The sequence below is a fragment of the Rhyacophila brunnea genome, unplaced genomic scaffold (assembly GCF_057557595.1).
Source record: "Rhyacophila brunnea isolate RB1 unplaced genomic scaffold, BYU_Rbru_1.0 scaffold_3, whole genome shotgun sequence".
NCBI classification, from domain to species: Eukaryota; Metazoa; Arthropoda; class Insecta; order Trichoptera; family Rhyacophilidae; genus Rhyacophila; species Rhyacophila brunnea.
In genome coordinates, this window is record NW_028232965.1 from 18,488,260 (window position 1) to 18,507,032 (window position 18,773).

General features: G+C 35.3%; 1 protein-coding gene across 1 annotated transcript in view; it reads right to left on the reverse strand.

The window, feature by feature from the left end:
* Positions 1 to 18,773, reverse strand: part of Clic (chloride intracellular channel protein 5) — a 62,591-nt gene that overhangs the window by 43,637 nt on the left and 181 nt on the right. The window lies entirely within an intron of this gene.

The window sequence follows — 18,773 nt, forward strand, 5'->3', positions numbered from 1 at the left end:
AAACGTCGAACAGTGGGAAAACAGCAATTTTGTTTTGGTAGCGTAATATTTCGTCTTGCAAACTATATTTTACTTTTCCGAGATGGAATATAATAATATATATATATATATATTGTTAAAGCCGCTTTAGTGAAACGATACAAATCAGTGAAAATTGCAGTACGCTGTGGAGTTATTATCCCTAGGGTAGGTACGACATGTCTAGTGAATAAATTTATATGCACGATAGGTAAGTAGGCATTATTGTAGGAAAGTTTGTCAATTCCCTCCAGCAATCATGTCTGAAAATTTTAACTTTTACATCATATTATTTTCCCAATTACTGAGGTGAAATTGGTGTTGTTCAAAAATAATTTCATATATTGAGAATTACTATATATTATATAACATCTATAAGCGCGTTATATTAAGATTATCTGCCTTTTTTGAGCGCTTTTTTCTGAATATTGGTTATTTACAGAACTAAACATCCTTCCATGTTATCTGGTCGTGAGGGACAGTTATATATTATTTTATGTCAATGGGGAACAATGATACGATATTTATATATTATAACATTTAAAACTCATGCCTTGGGTTCTCATACGGAGTATGATAATTAAAAAGAAAATATATAATATACTACCTAGTTTTATTTATAATCAGAACTGGTAATTCAATCTAGGACTGTGCCCGCGCTAGTCCGATGATTTGGCAATCTAGCTACAGCGACAGTCTCGAGACCTTCATTGTTTAAAATTCAATATAATAATATAACGAGAGGTAAATTTAATACTTACGTTTTGACTTTCAAGAATATTGAGCATTACAAAAATGAAAGTAAAACGTGGACCGAGCCATGAAGCGAGAAGTGCACAATGAGAAGTTAGAAGAAAAACATATTGCAAGCGCCTAGCCAGAGTTCTTTGAGTGAAATCATCCATAAACAGAAGATAAAGGAAAGTTTACAGTGCAAAATTTGTTAAAATGAATGTTTCTCTTCTATTAACATTATTACAGATTAAAATTAATTATGGCAATTATCTAATAAAACTCCAAAGTACCTTACTTCTATTCCAATGAACATCATTGAAATAATTTGTTTGAAAAGCGTTAATAATTAACAAATTCATTGATAAAATGCCTATTTCGACCTATAGGGAATAGTAAGCGCTGTCAATTGGTAGAGCAATATGTAGTCTCAATGAAATTAGTACATTCAACTGACGAGCGTGTACTTTTAAGTGAACACAGTTTTATAAAATCGTAAAAATAAAGTGTCTTTAGTTAACTAAGTATATTTATTTACTGACTTTAAAAAAATATATATATATACTTATTATTAAATATGACATTTAATAATACGAGTATCATATTTTGTGAATCTATTGAATCAAAATTCTGTAGAGTTGCCACTAACTTTGCACTCCGGCTCTAGGGTGAAAATGATGTAATATATTCTATAAATATTTTTTTACATATTAATATATTATAATATTATTTATTTATTTATCAATACATATGTTAATGCAAGTGAATATCATTTCATGCGAGGTAATCAGGTAAAGAGAAATCAGTGTAGAATCAAAATGTGCAAAAAAAGTGCTAAGTTATAAAGTTTATACTCCAACATACATGAAAACCTTTTTAACAATAATATTGTAATAATAAAATTAATATTATTTGATTTAACAATAGACGAGTTACTGTAACGAATAACGATAACAGCCAGTGTTGTCAACTACTGCCATTGACAAAAATATGTCCGACATGGGAAGAAAATAGGCTAGTTGGGAGAAAAAAACCGCTAAATTTTCTTATACCCAATTAAATAAACGACTAAAAACTAGCACTTCAAAAAAAAGTCATAACAATTTTTTTTAAATTGAAACTAATAAATACGTATAAGTAATAAGCCATACAACCAAAAAATAATCAGGTTCGAAACTTGGTCATCATTTAAATATCGTGTGTTATATTTAATTTATTAAAAAGATATTATTATAATATGGCAATTATTATAATGACGCCAACACGCTGATTTTCAAGCAAAATAGTGTAATATTCTAGCTTTTATATGAATCTTCGCTGGATTGACGGACTCAAAGTTTTGTGAAAGTACGAGGGAGCCAGAAGAAGGGTCGTTGGGAAGCCTTCATACAGCAGTGAATCGTCTGCGGGCAATGATATTTCATACGTTAAACTTCCACGTTAAATTAAATCAATTGATAGAATTAGTCAAAATAAAGATACTAATTGCCCTGAGGATAATAATAGTAAAAAAAACTCTTAATAATATGACAGATTATACAACACTCGGCAAAACGCAAAGAGCCAATCCAACGTTCAGTAAAAAGAGCAATAATTTCTTCAGCCGGGAGACAGAAAAACTTGATTCATAATAATTCCACTTTCTTCTTTTCGATCGTGACTCCGGAGAGCCGAGTATTGTTCAATCTGAACTCATCTGATAATATTATTTATTGAACGAAATATTATGATTTCAATGCACAAGAAATGTCAAAATACAATAATTAGATTGCCAATACATTTCAAATACTAGATATTATAGGCATAGTGATATAACATTACAAATATATTCTATATACTAAATATATTCTAATTCGAAAATATTATTACCACATACTACCTAAGAGCGGAATGCAGAAACATTTGTCATAACTAAAATTTCCTTAGCAGAAAACACTATGCAGAAACACTGTCCTTAGTTAAGATCATTTATATTGAAAATAATACCATATTTAAAAATTCTCGTTAGGTAAATTAGGTAAATTATTTTATAATTGTTAAACGATGACAAAAATATGACAACTGCATTTTATACATGCAATAACTATAAATACATATTAATATTTAATTATAATACTCTTATGTTTCCGTTATAAGTCATTATACGTGATTCCACAGGCACCACAAGATTTTTTTTAACATGGTAACACTAGCGTCTAGTGTCATACTTCATATGGTATTTTGTATTTCTGCGGGCTGGCGTATAAAAATAAAATAATATTCTGCAAGTACATGCCAAATGAAATATCCATATTGAGATACATTGTTAAATGAATTTGAGTGTATGGACTGTGTTATAGACATGCGAATTTATTTTGACAGCAGCTGTCAGTGGTAAATGGTAATACAGAAGGGGGCGTGTTCATAACAAAAGTAGTCTATGGTTAAGGATTCCTTAACTCTATACTCAGGATTGTCTATAGTTAAGTCATGCTTTTCGGCGACTTATCCTTAGGAACGAAATCTTAGATTGTGCATTCCGCTATAAGTATTTAATTAATACAGGTTATCCCGATTGAAATGTTAGTAATCTAAATAAATGGTGAGAACGGTTCCATGACAAAACAGAACAACGATAAATATAACTATGACCTTTCAGGAAAAATATAAATTTAATGTTGAAATTGTCCTATCTCTATTATGTTGATAGATTTTTAATAGCACAGATTTTCAATACACCGTAATAAATCAAATTATATACCTAATTTCTGCATTCCTAATCGCTAGAAAGCCTCAAATAAAAGGGACTTTGCCGGGAAGCTTAGGATATCTCATCTTAATCAATATATGTTCAAAATGATTGGGTGACTAGGTACAACGAAATAATGACCTAACCTAACCTAAATAGATTCCACAAAAATTAATGTTTCATTTTTCCCCTGGCTGTTCTGTTTTGTCATATTCTGTTTTGTCATTTTCTGTTTTGTCACTGTTCTGTTTTGTCCGGTTACCGGTGAGAACATGTAAATAATAATTACGTCAAAGACATCAACGCTAAGTTGAAATAACCACCCTTATGGTATTGTAGGTGGAGTTTACTTTTCAACTAAGTACAAATCAATGGTATGTAGCAGAGTCATGCATACGTGGATTTGCTATATTGATTAGAATGAATTTGTATGCAGCTTAGATGCCTTACGATCAAGCTAGTCTAGTATGCGAGGGCCTGTTTATTCTCGTCGATGGTATTGACTAACCCAGTCAGTAGATACCTAAACATAATCTAAATAAGCGAATGACATTTTAAAAATGACAAATACAACAAAGACACAAATACTTCATACAATATGTACTTATAGTGGTGACAAAACTTAGAGGGAAGGTTCTCTATAGTCAGACCGCGGAAAAACCCACTCCGGGTTCTCGTGGTCCTGATGCTGCTGACTACTATATAATATTATTATTATGGATTATTTTAATAAATATTGTACATAGTTATTGAATTATGTTTTATATATATAATTTGTACAATATATTTACATGCCAGTGTAAGTTAAGTTACTATGATAATTTTAGAGGAAATCTCGTATGCGTGCCTATCCCAAAACAACGAAGAGAAACTACGTCGTAAGTTTAACGTACCGGTAATGAAAAGTGAAACGTAATGCCTTCTTCCATATGCGCCACATTTAGGTAATGGCAAATCGTGATATAAAAACACGTGTTCTTTTCTAAAAAAGGTGAACTACGACCTAGGCACCCGGTTTCCGATCGTGCCACCGTTTTCCTAAACAAATGTGCAAACTGAATACAGAATGGACGGAAATCTACAAATATTGTGGTAAGCAATGACATTATTAATGGACGACGCACTCAATACAGTAGCTAGCAAATAAATTCGCGCATTCGCATGTATAGGTAGGCGTGACGCAATTTCCATTATGCGATATCACGCATCGGGAATTTATAGCAATATGACATTTATTGCAATGGCGTTAGAGCAGTGTTTCTAATGTCAATGTTCATTTGAGCGAACCCGTTCGAACCGAACCATTCGGCAGACCCAACAAAAAGCATCAGGAATTTATAGCAATATCACCTTTATTGTAATGGCGTTAGAACAGATTATGCCATTCGGCAGACCCGACAATAAAGTGTGTGTCATTTTCTTTTCCACATGATTCGTCCATACTAATGTCATTTTTTTTTTTTTTTATAGAATTATTAATAACCATGTCCTTGCTTTTTCGTACAAGGTGGTTGTTAGTAATTTTGAACAATCACAAACACCCAGGCTTTGAGAAAAACACATAAATGTTTTTGTCATGACCGGGAATCGAACCCAGGAACTCTCGGGTGGAAGGCGAGCGCCTTACCCACTGCACCACGAGAGCCGCCTATACTAATGTCATTGGTGGTAAGTACGTATTTTTATTTTGACATGAAGTTTACCTATTCCATCAATAACCTACAGGCAATGTGTATTATGCTGGTGTTAAGAAATGTGTGTCACGCAGTACATAAATGTATGATTGTATGAATTAAACTTTTGTATGACAGCGACAATTCAAAATTCTTTTGTTTGCTCATTATGACTACATTTTATTTACATATCGTTTGTGCAAAAATGACTCACAGAGTGGGCTTGTTTACATGGGCTTAGTACTAATCATTAGTACTAGCTACTCAGACTGATACTGACACGTGGTTGTTACAGGCCGAATACTAATGTTAGTAATGTAATACTAATGTGTATTATTACTTCGGCCTGTTTACACGTGGCGGTATTAGTGCGAGTAGTGTTTACTTAGGATCTACAATTATTACTAATTAAATCAACTACATAATATGTTAATGTCAACCTTATTATAGATGGAGCCTGTGAAGCTGTGCTCATAGATTTATCAATCCGCCCCGTACCGCAGATAGGTGACGTGAATCGTGTACAGTTATGTGTATGCCAGGAGGCGTAACCGACACATTAGTCCCGATACTTTTGTGTGCATAGACGCAGCTTATGGTCAGCTACATTATCCGTGTGTCCGTTCTCTGTCGGGCTCACTGGTGTGATATCCTCTTGTCCAAACCGTCCCCGCATTGTTCACAAAAGCTGCCACAGAACAGATAATAAATAGAATTCCGATAGGCTATATACCTACCAATATACTTAGTAAAAGGGTTTTGAATGTGTTAAGTGTCCTACGAAAATGAACCACGCAGTATATACGTGCAATAGTGTGTGTAATACGCCAATATTAAATGAGGCTCAATGCATAAACCGAGAGCAGTTGTCAGTATTCGACGTGTAACGTATTCTTAACACGTGTTTAAATTTATCCCGTATTCTTCCTTACTCGAGATCGGTTCCCTGCTTCTCCTTACCTCGTTAGGTATTTCAGTTCCCATTATTTCTGAGTTCCCTACCTTCTGCTATCTCTGGAGCCCTTAAGATTACATACGGCGCAATTTTTATGGGAATTGCCGGTTACGCCTCCAGCAGTTGGCATTCCCGAGTAAACTCCTTAACTCACGTGAGACGCGCACTACTAAGCGGGCAGCGACTTGCGCTGATCTCGCTTACCAAAGAAAGCCTACCGCACAACTTCTACTGATGCGCTTGCCGTACTCGCGGGGGTGCTACCCCTCGATCTGCACGCCCAAGTCAGAGGATCGATCACCCTCCTCTTGAGGGGGATCAGCACAACACTCGCCGGTGTCCATCTGACACCACCGCAGAGATCCGGGACGTTCCTTACAGGAAGACTGTAAGCGACATTGTGTACAAGACCGCATTTGCGGCATGGCAGGCGAGGTGGACCGCCTCCCCCAAGGGGCGGCACACTTACCGTTTTTTTCAGACGTATTCTGCAGGCACCAAACTAGAAGACTCCAACCTTCGCACTGGATTAGCCAGTTCCTCACCGGCCATGGCAACTTCGCCGCCAGACTCCACGAGTTTGGCTTGATAGTAGATGGGCCGGGTTGTACCTGCCGACATGACCACCAAGATGTTGAGCACATCCTCTGGGATTGCCCGCTTATGGAACTCGAACGAGCGGAGCTGTTTGCCAGGGTCCGCCCTCACACGGGCCCAATTGGACATGGAGATTTGATAGCAACCGAGGCCAACTTTGCGGCATTCGCGGGATAGTCCCGACTCTTCTGTAGACTCATCCATTTCAATTCGTGACACTCAGTATGCGGGTACACATGGAGCTTAACGTCAGCGGACAAAAACAAAAAAATAAATCTTTCTTAACTTTCTTCTTTAAGCACTACGGTGCATGATTGCAGCATCAGTCCCGTGTGGCTCCGTCTCGGGACGGAATGAGCACTTAAAATCACTTCTTTCAGACACTTTAAGCGTCATGGAAAGCGGCTGTGCATATATCACGGGTGGTGGTGGGAACTTTAACGTCTAATAGTCCGTATTCTTTGATGTGTCACAGAAGGATGCTGGTGTATTTATATTCTGCTACTACACACCTACGTATGATGGCATACAATATTGTTGGGACCAAATATAAAAATGTAAAATAATAGCACTTTTTTAAATCACAAAAGGTGTCGTTCGGTCCGGTTTACTCTAAGTCTTATCTAGCATTGTAGTAGGTAAAACATGTTATCGCCTCTAACTTTACGTCACACGTTTTATTTAAATATCAATATTATGATGTCATGGAAACCACAAAATAATAAACACAATTAATTCCAACTAAAAAAACCTTAAACTGAGAGATAATCAATTTACGGCGGATACTAATGAATAGTGATGTAACGCTGGTGATGAGTGACTGATGAATTGATTATGCAAATATCCATTACCTAATCAGCGTTATCTTACAGATCTTGCATATTCCAGATACGTTTTTTTTTGTTGCAATTCATTTCTCTATACTGTGTGATACACTTACGCACAGAAAAGTTGCTAACCGCAATAATACATTACAAACAAAAAAACTGTCACTACACTTCTCTGAATCTTGCTTTTTAAGAGTATTTTTCTTAATCATTTGGCATATTAATTGACTGCGTGCAAACTGTAATCTCTGGTGATTGTGATTTTTGATTGAACTAAAGTAACTGAAGATTTTGGTATTAAAATTGAATTTTGCGTAATACATAGATACACTTTGTTTTCTTAGTCGTGTTAATGTAACTGATTTAATATGAGCAGTATCATTTTTGATGCTATGATAAATGTTTCCATCCACCAGATATTCTCACAAATAGTAATAGGTATTATTACGAATGTCTGAAATGTCGTTGAATTAAAAATCGACCGATCATTCACCGATCCATCATCATTTTGTAGAAATCAACTTGCAAAAACTAAATATGTTGATGGCATTTTCTGATATATGATTTTGACATATTATTTGATTATGCCTATCATTATAAAAAAAATATATAGTGATACCAAACGATAAATATATTTTTTTACCTTTTTAAATTAACATCTTGACATTATCTTTTAAACATACATAATTTTGAAAAACACTTCTGAGAAAATATATTATAACCATTAATAATACCAATAGAAAAAATCTTTTTGAAAAAAGTAAGACACCCGGCAGGAATCGAACCTGCATCTCTTGGGTTTACGCCCCGTCCGCGCATTCTCCACTATGCTACTAGATGACATACTAATTACGACAAATTTTAACTATTGGCCATTATGTTATGTTGATTTTTAAGAAAACTGATGCTGTTCAGAATTTCTTTGACACAATTTCGACAAAAGTTGTGTATCTATCAAACATATATCTTAAGACTTGTTTACAAGGGTGTAGTGCTAATTAATAGTATGTAAACCAGGGGGGAGCAAACTTTTTGGATGGAGGGCCAAATTTAAGAATTCAAAATGAAAATGGGCCGCAAGAAAATACCATTTTTAGATATACACTATTTATTATCACGAAAAATAAACATTTTTTAACATTTTTTTAAATTCAGGTATTAATTTTGTAGTTGATATTCTCAAAACTGCTTGTAAATGGGCATCGGAGATATTTGATCGTAAAGAATTTTTATTAAGGTTCATGATCGAAAATGTTTGTTCATATAATATAGGTTGATCCAAAAATAACGAACATTTTTCTTGCATAATCTTTAAGTTGGTCGAATTTGTCTGAATTAAGGGCATTGTTAAGTTTGTAGATTTCTTCACGACGATGCAATTCTCTTAAATCAGTGTAACACTGCAGATCAATAATCTCAAGTTGTAGCTCTGTCGGTACAATATCAATATCTATTAAAAATGGACCGCGTCACCAAATCTTTGTGAAAAATCGTCATTCAGAGCTTTAATAATTTTACCATATTCTTCAAATTTATATTCTGATATATTCAGCAACTTCAAAGTTGGAAAGTGGTCCACGTCGTTATTCGATATTTGTCGAAGGAATAACTTGAGTTTTAATTGAAATCCATTCAAACTTTTAACCATATCATGGGCATATATTTATTTCCTTGCAACGCGGAGTTAAAAGTATTTAAATGTGTCACGATCTTCAACGTCGAAAATAGTGGTTACATAGTATGAGACGAGACGCAAGGAAGACGTACTGAGAGAATACATTTACGAAACAACAAATTCTTCAAATTTTAATCTATTGTCAATATTTTTTAAAAATATATAAAAAAGTTAGTCGTAATCCGAAGTACAATTAATGATGGCGGGCCACATGCGGCCCGCAGTTCCCCCCCCCCTGTCCTAAGGCATAAACATGTCAACAGACTTGTGTGGGATCATGAATTATAATCACAGTTGTCTTTATTATTTAATTTACACATAGTATCAGTTCTTTACTCTTTACTTTTACTAATTATAGATCAAAATCCAACAATTGATTAAAACTTTAAAATAAAGGTGTATAGGAGATAATATGTGTTTCGGACTGTTTTTATCACAGAACAGATTTAATATGTAACAAAAATTCAGATAGGCTAAGGGCTTGCGCAGACAGAGCGCGGTCAGGCGGTCTGCGTTCCGCGTTCGGAGTTCGGCGTTCTTTGTACTGTATGGACTTCATACTGTATGGGTACACAGCCGGCGGTCAGACCGCGCCGGTCAATTGGAACGCTAGAGTTCTGGAGTTCTATGCCCGGAATTACAAAGAACGCCGTACCTCCTGTCCAGTCCCGTCATAGGAATTTGAGCAGTCACACAACATAGAGCGAAACCACACGGGGGAGTGAGTACGCAACAGCGGTGCTTTCTCACTTCCACTCGCAGTCGGAATATAGCGGTCTCGCATTATGCAGCGCTTGTGTCAGTACAACGTTTGTAAACAAATGGAACGCTTATTGTTGACCGCCACCTGTCTGGTGTCCCTGAACGTTAGCGGTCAACGGTCGGTTGAACGCAGAACTCCGACCGCTCTCTGTCTGCGCAAGCCCTAAACCCCAAAACACTACATTTTGAAGCAGGATTTTGAATGTGTGAGTCCTACGAAAATGAAACACACATTATGTGCAATAGTGTGTTGAAACCTTCAAATACACCATTATTGAATGAACGCCAGTGCATAAACCGAGAGCAGTTGTCAGACGAAGGATAAGGTTAGAATGACGTATTTTTGACGCGTGTTTAAGTTATCTCATATTCTTCCACACGATCGGTTGTCACACCCGTTACGTATTTCAGTTCCCATTCATTCTGTGTTCCCTGGTTTTATCAGTTGCTTCGATTTTTGTAAATGGGTAAATGTAAGTAAATTGTAAAATAAGATATGGGAGTCAACTGTGTAAAAATTAAAACAGATGAGCTTCCTGCGTCAATATTAAAAAAAAAACACCAAGCGGGAGCCAAAAGCAATATCATTCACAAAAACAACGCAATTTTTTGGTAGGTAATAAAATCCACGATTAACATGCTGGACAAGGAAAACATTTTATTTATATTTAGAATTGGTTATTATTATATAACTGTGCCATTTTTTCGTTATTTTTACCACGACCCAAAGCAGTTTTTAATAAGATAAGCAGATAAATGCATAGTAGATAATATTATGTCTACATAAATTTAATGTCTAACCAAACTAAAGTAAATTTGGTACAATTGGAATATATTTCTTTAAGTGTATAGTCTATTGCATTTTGCATTAAAGTACAACATTCCTTAATCGAAAGTATTTTGCCGAGTAAATATTTCACTTGCGTTTTCTGCAAGCTGATTTAATTAATGGCTTCATCGTGACCGTAATGAGACAGCAAACTAGGAATGTTAAAGAAAACATGGAATACCTACTCAAAACCAAAACATTATTTTTCAAAGTCACGGATCATCATTTGTAGGTAATTAAATCATATTTCAAAATGCACGTCTATCTATCCACTGGAAAAGTAGGTATCCAACTACAAATAACAAGAATGCACTCGGGATTATCAATGCGATGTGCACATTTGATAAAAAATACTTTGATTTTTGTAGACACAAAAACTCATTAAAACGAGCTTGTTGCTTTTGATATTATACATCGGTTTAAGTGGGTAATGTTAAAATTTTAAATGGTAACTTCATTGCATAATTTGCACAATACATTTTAATGCAAAATTGCATTAACTGTTGCGCAACATTTTTGTACCCACAGATTTTGTAATAAAATACATGATACATGCGAACACACAGTTTGTAATAAACTGGGCGCATATTCACATTACGTTCTAGCCTCTAATATTAAAAAAAAATCCTGCAGTGTGTAGTTCCCTCTTGTAGCATCGTCACAGAATAAGGGATTGTTACAACGGCGACAGAATCCGCTGGGTTGACCCATAAAACACGAATGTACTTTAATCACTATTATGTACCTATATTTATACTAGTGAATTGAATTAAATACATAATAGTAATTATAAGGATAATTCCATTTTCTTTTGATTAATAATATAAGCAATAAGCAGCAGCTTACGCATCTGTGGCGTTCGTGCAAATTATTTTGGTCGTTAGACGTCATTTTAATGCATTGTTGTGCAACTTGCACATTGCCTATTATTGTGGACAAGTGATAAAAATAGTGTGGGAAGCAGGATATTAAATTTTGTAGAAGGTAAAAATGTACGGAGGTGGCTGCCAAAAACAACGAGAAACGCGCAACAGACACGATAATAATACCTATATCTGTTGATATCATTTTGTGAATCTTTTGTCAATTGTGAAGACTTTGGTTTTAGAAAACTAACTTTTACAGAATATTACAATATAATATATTAATTAAATTGTTATGGATGTGGTTTTTTAAATATCAATCCCACACCACTACGTTATCTTTGCAATATTGTAATATAAATGCCAAACAAATCATTTAATGGCATCAGCAAAATCAAAATATTTTTTTCGAGACCTTGCTGTTTTTGTAATGTTTTATAATAAATACTATTAATAGCGTCTTTAAAATGAATTCTTACAATACACGCATGAGTGCTAATTTCAATATTTTTTGACAGTAGGTAGGCATTACAACATATAGACTAAATCGACCTACTCTTTCGTAGCAAATTGTTGATTTTTGTACTACGACATATTTTAAATAAATTTGATGAAAAAGCTGAAATGCGAAATATTTGGACATGGCATTCTGTTATCATACATAGATAGAGTATTCGGTATATTAAAGGGTATTATCATGTTATGTACAGTGGCGTAGCAAGACGTGGGCGAGCGGCACCACTACCCCGAACGCAGCCCAGAATTGGGGTTTCGTTGAACAAGCAATCTCGTATGCCGAGAAATAGTTTTAATGCAATAAATATTCAGAATCACTGGTCAATGAAACGTTTTTCAGAAGATTATGTAGGTATGCGATAATAATTTGAGTGGAAAGTGGTAATAGTAAAATAGAAAATTCATCCTGAAATGACCAAAACTGGGGAGAACAGTCATTATTATGATTTCTATATAGTATTGTTTAAAAAATCGCCTGCATCGCAAATGTATCTGGTCTTTATTATTTATAAAAATAGTTATCAATTATTTATTGTCTATCCCTTTCCCTGCTTATAACTATAAGTACCTACCTTTTGTTAAACATTCACTGTTTTTTAATAGTAACAAAAAAAAATCGGGGATCCTTGAATTTTTAGTTAAGTACTTAGGTTAGAGGGTCGAACATTTTACATTGATATAATTATAATTATTTATCTACTAGCTGACCCGGCAAACGTTGTTCTGCCATATAAATTATTTCTAGTCAGGGCTCGAAATGAACCGGAACGCACCAGAGCGCCGTTCCTATTCGTGAAATCGGTAAAATTTTCGCTCCGTTTCGTGGAATAGATAATTTGACCGTCTGAGCTAGATAGGCCATATAATAGAAAATCTAACACTTATTTTTATGAAAAAAACACATAAACTTTGATAACTTTAGTATGTAAAAATCTTCAGAAAACTGTCGAGCGCTCCGGTTCGTAAATTTTTCCATTTCGAGCGCTGTTCCTAGTGAATATTTTGGTTGTTAAATAAAAAATAACGAATGTATCGTAAGTGTGTGGGGATGGGATCTATGACAGAAAGAGGAATAGAGCGCTGTAGACGATGACCGCCGATAAAAACAAAAAAACATCAACCATTCATTTTCTCAATTCAAAATGAGTAATGATGTTCATAATGAATGAATTACCTGTAACAGGATCTCGTTGTTTAATGTTTATGCAATATCCGTCTTGTCCCTTCCAGAAAATTAGCGGATATTGGAGAGCGTCGTATGAACGGTGTGTGTCAGCGATGAACTCCAGATTATTGTTTCTTCTTCGAATCACGATTTTTCGCGTCGATGTGCGGTCGCCAACCATGATTCCAGCAATGTCGTCAACAACAGTCGCATTGAATCGACGTACGTGCTCTCCAGCTGGTGTTTTATCAGGATTGATGACAATAGCGTGATTGTTACTTTGCAATTCGTGCATGTGTGCTTTGAAGAATTTCAATAATTCATTGTGCTCATTCAACAGGGCGTCCAGTTCGCCAACGATGCGCCTGGTATTAGGCGAATTGAGGCTATTGTAGCCGCAACGTGCATCCACATGATTGATGTCCTCACCGCTGCACCCATGAAGTAGATTTGTAAAAATGTATGTGGTTCGTTTGGCATTGGCAGCAATGAGCCTACTTTGTGGTATACTTGGCCTTTGATTTTGAATGTAGAATAGAATTGTTGACCATTTGCCGCAGTATTGTGAACTATTTCTATTGCTCCGGACGAAGTCATTTGGAAGCATGAATTGAATGTGCGAATGGACTTCAGGAACAGGTTTGAATCTGGAACCGTGCCGATGAGCAAGCCGTTCAATGGTTCTGGTGGTATCTCAATTTCTGGTAGTTGCACTTTTCCTGATGCGCAACACATCCCGGCTGACTCATGTTTGAATTTGAGCGCATGACAATGGAGATATTCTTTGTCCATAGCACAAATCAGCATTTTCGGATGAGCGGAATATTCAATATCTGGCTCGTACTCGAATGCGAGACGAAGGAACGAAGCGGATGTAAATGTTCGATGTACTTGTTGGCGTTGTCGGTCATTTGCTCTGCGTGTGTTAACTACAAACCGGCGCGTTTGGCTCCGTTCCAATTGTCGTTGTTGATTTCGTTCAGCTCGTGCCTCTTGTGATTGAGATGCACGCAATTGCGACATGCTTACACGCACGTTTTTGTTATCTTGTTGGATTTGTTCGTCTGTTTTTTATGCTCTACTATTTTGCATGTTTGTTGCTTTATTCGTTCGACGGCCCAAATGGCCCCCCTTGCGTCTTGCTGGCATTGTGCACTGTAATACACGCACATAAAAATAGATAAATTAAAATAAATCGTACAAAATTTTGCACGCACTGCGTTGTGATATGCCGAATGAAATGTCAAAATGACGCGACGCTTCTCTTGAATTCTTCTCGGACGTAGCGCCATCTGTCATTCAACAACATAAATAATTTCCTTCTGTTTGAAATACGAACGACTGTTAAATTTGTTCATACAAAAATAATAAAATCGCGATTAAAAAATGGGAGGGTGGGGGTGTGAGGGTGTGGGTAGGAGGGTGAAAATTTGGGGTTATAGGTATTTTTTTATGCCAAATAATAAAAAAAATACAAAAAAAAAATTGTCAAAAAAATAAAAGAAAATTTTTCTGGATAGAGATACCCTAATCACCTAGCGGTATGAAATATACTTGTTGACCTATTCTCATACCTAACAAATATACATAAAAAAAATCATAAAAATCGGTCGAGCCATTTCGGAGGAGTTCGACCACAAACATCGTGACACGAGATTTATATATATATAGAGATATTACGTCCTATTTAAATCTATTTATGGTAACCGAGCATAGGTGGACTTAATATTTCATGGACAGTAAAGTTGCACGTAGAAGTACAAGTGTGCATAGATACAAGTTTTTATAACTACATAGGGGGTGCATTTTTTGTTGTCACCCCGGGCGCTAAAATACCCTGCTACGATCCTGCATAGGCAATCTACAAAATACCCTTTTCTTTAGTCAACCCATAGTTTGGATCGACGTTTTTATCTTCTCTTAATACATCAACCAAGCCTTCTTTGTGTGTAGTATCGGTGAAAGAAAGCAACGATACTTGTAAAATCCTTAGGTTTGGTGATTGGAAATTAATCACCGACCCGGGTCACTCTCATTGGATTCAATAATCATTCTCGAAGGAGATTTATATTGGGTATTGCCAAAAATCAGAAATAGCATTCCAAATGCCTTGGAAAAAGATTACATATTAATTTATTATATTATAAGATATAGATAAATAATAATATAGGGAAATATGTGAAGCTAAACATAATAATAATTATCTATATATAGTTAACAGCATACTTCAGTGAAACATCAAATAATTTTCAACTATAGGTGCAACGAAATTTCGGACTCGCTGCCAATCGGAGAGCGAAAGTCGAGCTGTGAACACACGTCAATTTGTTTTGTGATGGCGTCGGGGGAATTAATTCTTAAATCGTGTAAAGATGACTAAAAACGTTACCCATTTACTCGAAAAGGAAAACATGTCAATGAATATATTATTATTACTAATAGAACAATAAACATAATATTAAATGGAGGCATGTTGAATTTTTATGACAAATTATGTTTTGTTCTGCACGCGTCGTTTGTACCTAGTCACAATCGTTTTAGACCGTGTCCAAAATTATCGCCATTTATAATATTATAATCGCTAAATACCTAATTAACAAGTTATTTTGTTGAAACATTAATAAAATGGTGTGTTACTTTCCAGGTGTTAAAGGGTGAAATAATTGGTATGCTTTCCTTTCGAGGTCCCGAGCCTCGGATCGGTAGACGAGGCTCTACGATGCGAACAAAACACGCGAAGATCGCAAGAGTATGGAAGACTGTGATGTCATAGCTAAATAAACAAACACCACGGTTTCTAGCGGAGGAATGCGAGAAACAACATCATTGAGAATCGCTATGAACGAGTACATAATATACACCAGTCAGATGCGAACAGAGGAAAATTACTGCTAAAAATAATAGATATTAACCAATCAATACACTAACTAGGTATTAGTGAGTTTTTTTATCGAATAATATTATGCCATCGAATGAACGATATATGTTTTTTTTTTTTTTAATAATAATTAATAGTTGAATCGGCAGTTAGAAAATATTATGATCTTTTTGAATTACGAGATTTAAAAGTACCCGTGCATAACAATTTGGTTACTTATCTTATAAACCTTGGTCCTAGGTATAAATAAATATTATTAACATACCGAAAAGCAGCAAGTTGTTTGAATTTTAAATTCAATGAATGAAATAGGCAGTAAAATTGACGAATTTAGTCTATCACTACAATTTAAATATAAAGTGACAGCGGCATATTAATTTATGGTTATGTTGTCCATAGAGAAAAATGTTGAAATTGATTTTTTCATATTAATAATAATATTATCGTACGTACGTAGGTGGATTTGATCCCCTGCAATTAAAACAGTACCTAGGCATTTATTTATGACGTGATAAATTATCGATAGATCGTATCGTTCTCTGATAAGTGGGCAGTAGCATGCAAAGTTTTAAAAGAAAGTTAAATGCGATCTCTAGTTTGGCCATTTTCCAGTAAACCTATTAAGAAGCATAGGTACCTACCTATCAAACTGCAGCATTATCGAGATGGATATAAAAAAAGATTATTTTTTAGACTGATAGCTACGTGTGATAGATAATAGGTAATAATTTTTGATTGGCATAAAAAAGAAGATTTTTGTAGCATGATCCCCGTATGATCAGGGTAAATTTACTGTAACCCGTAGGTACTAAAGTGGGCATAACAAAAATAATTAAACTAGTATCAATTCTAGTCACCCTGATTGGCAATCCGATAAATATTTTGTTCGGTTGACCGTGTGCTTGCAGGTGAATTTGAGGTAATTCCGTGTTTAGTTTGATCTGCATTAGAACAGAACAAAAATACCTACCTATATTGGATTGCATACTATCGATAGGAAAATATAATTTGGTACAGCAGGGCCGAACCTAGCAAATGCATGGACGAGCATGCCCTAGACAGGATTATTCGTCATTAATTGAACAGTTTGCATTCTAATAATCAACTTAAGAACCCATGTCGAGTTATTTTTTGCGACCCGTCTTTCGCATTTCGGCATCTTCAGGCACTATGCGCACAATAGTAATGCAGCGCTCGAAATGGAAAAGCTTACGAACCGGAGCGCTTGACAGTTTTCTGAAGATATTTACATGGCTATCAAATTTTATGTGTATTTCATAAAAAATAAGTGTTAGATTTTTTTATTATATGGCCTATCTAGCTCAAACGGTCAAATTATTTTATCCACGAGACGGAGCGACAATTTTACCGATTTCACAAACAGGAACGGCGCTCCGGTCCATTTCGAGCCCTGGGTAAATGAACACTTACTGACAACGAATACGTACAGTTAATTCTAGATTATATAATAAATTTACTATCTGTACCAAAAGACGAAACCAGGGTCGCAAAAAATGACTCGAATGGAATAGTACAAAACCAAATTGAAGTAAAATTCCATAAAATATCTTAGGTCGACAGCACTCTTTTTTTTATTTATCATAACAATTTCCCATCTTAACTACCTACATAGTCCTATACCTATTTTACGTACATTTATTGGGAAAGTTTTTCAATAATCTAAAAATGGTACATTGGTCACTACTACAGTTTGTTGGCGGAGTCGAGGTCTTTTTTGTTGTTGGCCAACGAAAAAAGCCTCACGAGAAAAGGTCGAGACCTTTTCTAGGTCGACAAACGAAAAGTTAAAAAAATTCAACGCGATTTTCGGCAAAAAATCCCATGAGATCGATAACATTCTCTCCCGACACCTCCACCTCCCAAATCTTGAGAGCCCCGAGATTTGTATGCTGCACTATTAAATCTCTGATTATAATAATTGAAAATCAACTTTTCTTTTTTTGTAATGAAAGGGCATAAAATGACACGATTTGGCCTAATCGGCTCTGGCCCTGTGCTAGCTACGATATACCAAAACATCGATTGTACTGATTGTAGACATCACAGTGCAGCAATAGTAGGTACAGACCTCAGCTATCTAGTCTGGGAATTGAGGCATTCACAATAAAACGCGGTTCTTACATAACGAACTCGCGGGAAAGTAATAAAATGAATGTTGCAAAAATATTGAATAGAATATTCTACAACAAAAACAATTAAACGTGTAGTTAAAAACTTAAAAAGTGAACTTGTTGATTGTTTACGATAATTCCACCCCGCTCATAAATCGCCGACCTACATAAGTAAAGTTGGTACACACATGTTGCTGCCAACTGACGTTAGAAATGGCGCCTTATAACGGACAAAAGTTTTACAATCAGAATTAATTGGAAATATTAACAAATACGATTCTGATGAGCAATGCTTATGCATATTTAGGTAAAATTCTACCAAATGACAGATTTATGCCGGTCAAACAAGCGAAGGTCATCAGATAGTATGACTTATAAAGAATACGCCCAACACTCCGTGATGTTTCTTCAGATATCGGAATT